Genomic DNA, 2,143 nt, shown 5'->3' on the forward strand with positions numbered 1-2,143 from the left:
TGTACAATGCGTCCTTGGGGATCCTGCCATCTTCCATGCGGCTCACATGGCCAAGCTATCTCAAGTGCCGCTGCTCAGTCGGGTGTATATGCTGAGGAAGAGTCAGTTACTAGGGGACATAGGTTTAAGGTGCGAGGGGTAAAGTTTAGAGGGGATGTGCAAGGCAAGTTTTTTACACAGAGGGTGGTGAGTGCCTGGAACTTGCTGCCAGGGGAGGTGGTGGAAGCAGATACGATAGCGACGTTTAAGAGACATCTTGGCAAATATATGAATAGGAAGGGAATAGAGGGATATGGGCCCCGGAAGTGCAGAAGGTGTTAGTTTAGGCAGGCATCAAGATCAGCGCAGGCTTGGAGGGCCGAATGGCCTGTTCCTGTGCTGCACTGTTCTTTGTTCTTGTTTGTTGTTGTTGTTAATGTTGGCTGCCTTGAGGACTTCTGCGTTGGAGATACAGTCCTGCCACCTGATGCCAAGTTAATATTAATATTAAGAATTGGGAGGATTTTTAAAAAACCACCAAATGAGGAGTAGGAAATTGATAAAGAGGGAGAAAATGGAATCTGAGAGTAAACTGTCAAGAAACAAGTTATAAAAGGTTTTACTAGTATACAAAAAGCTCAACAATAACAAACAGATTCCTTCGATGCAGAGACAAGAAATTTATTGTGGGGAGAAAGAAAATGGTAGAGAGTTTACACAAATATTTTGTGTCTGTTTTCACAGTAGAAGGTACAGCGAACATGTCGGAAATCGTGTGGAACGGGGAAGAGATCTGTTCGTTGCCACCCTGGCTCAGGGTACTTAATGATAGCGACTAACTCTGTCATACAATCGGTTAGTGTGTTCAGCTATTACCTGTAGTGTTGGTGTTTTAAGCCCACCTGGTGACAGAGGCAGAGTCTATTTTCCTCATTTAGGATTCATTGTCACACAGTTCCAAATTGTCAATGTGTGCTTTGGCTGCAAGCAAGTATTTCCCAAACATTGCCAGCTCCGCTGTTATCCAGTAAATCACACCCTAATGCTTTTCCTTGCATTCATTTCACATAAAATTCTTAAATATTTAGATGATCATGTACCTCCAGCCAACCCATTAGAAATAAATCAAGTTATTGGGTTCAAAGTGCATTTATAGAACTGGAACACGCAATCCCACCGTGTGAAGCTACATTAAATTTGTGGTGATTGTACAGCTGGTATTAGAGAAAACAATCCAGAACATGTTGGACCATTTTAATGATATTTTACTTGCTTCTAATAACCTTATTTATGTTGATGTAAAATTTTGGAAAATCCTCTGGTCCAATAGCAGGTACATGAGAAAATGATGCAATATTTATATAAGCCTGGTGTGCTGGAATTCCTGCCTAAACTCCTCCACCTGTAACACTCCATCACCTCCTTAAAACTGAAAGTTTTGATCAGTATTTCGGACAGGAGTCAGCCCTGCCTTTTGCCCTGATTTGTCAGTAATCATTTAAAACCATTTTGGGTCAATCCCTTCCTTTAAATCCTGCACAGCAGCAGTGACAATAACTTTGTGGATTTAATGGTTGAGCCAAATCCGACTCAGTTCCCCAGGAGAAATTCCTGAACTCATGGGCACTTTGTATCAAGCAGCAGTTAGCAGCAAAAAGTCTGATTAATCAGAGTAGTGAGTCCAGTAAATACTTAAACAGAAGACACCCTGTAAAACAGAACTCCAAGTATCAGTTTGAATAAAGTATTGAACTGACAGAGTGGAGAGCAGATGAGGATTGAATTAAATTGCAATTCACTGAATCGAAACAAGAAGTGATTCTATCAAGAATGGGACACAGCTCCCTGTTTGTGAGCTTGTGGCGCAACGGTAGCGCGTCTGACTCCACATCAGAAGGTTGCGTGTTCAAATCACGTCAGGCTCAGTTAAGTTTTACAGCAGCTCAAGCTGCTGGATTTTATATCAGAAGAGAGTTCGCTCTGTTGGGATAAAAACAAGAAATGCTGGAACCACTCAGCAGGTCTGGCAGCATCTGTTGAAAGAGAAGCAGAGTTAATGTTTCGGGTCAGTGACCTTTCGGAACTGTTCGTGTATTGTTCAATTTCAAAATCGACTTTAATAGATTAAAGTTCTTATTTCTGGATCCGTTCAATTTCCACGCTC

General features: G+C 41.8%; 1 non-coding gene across 1 annotated transcript; it reads left to right on the forward strand.

The window, feature by feature from the left end:
* Positions 1-1,832: 1,832 nt before the first annotated feature.
* trnaw-cca (transfer RNA tryptophan (anticodon CCA)) lies at positions 1,833-1,904 on the forward strand. Its single transcript has one exon. It is a non-coding gene; the product is annotated as a tRNA-Trp (tRNA).
* The last annotated feature ends 239 nt before the right edge of the window (positions 1,905-2,143 follow it).

This window comes from Heterodontus francisci, unplaced genomic scaffold, assembly GCF_036365525.1.
Source record: "Heterodontus francisci isolate sHetFra1 unplaced genomic scaffold, sHetFra1.hap1 HAP1_SCAFFOLD_43, whole genome shotgun sequence".
NCBI lineage: Eukaryota > Metazoa > Chordata > Chondrichthyes > Heterodontiformes > Heterodontidae > Heterodontus > Heterodontus francisci.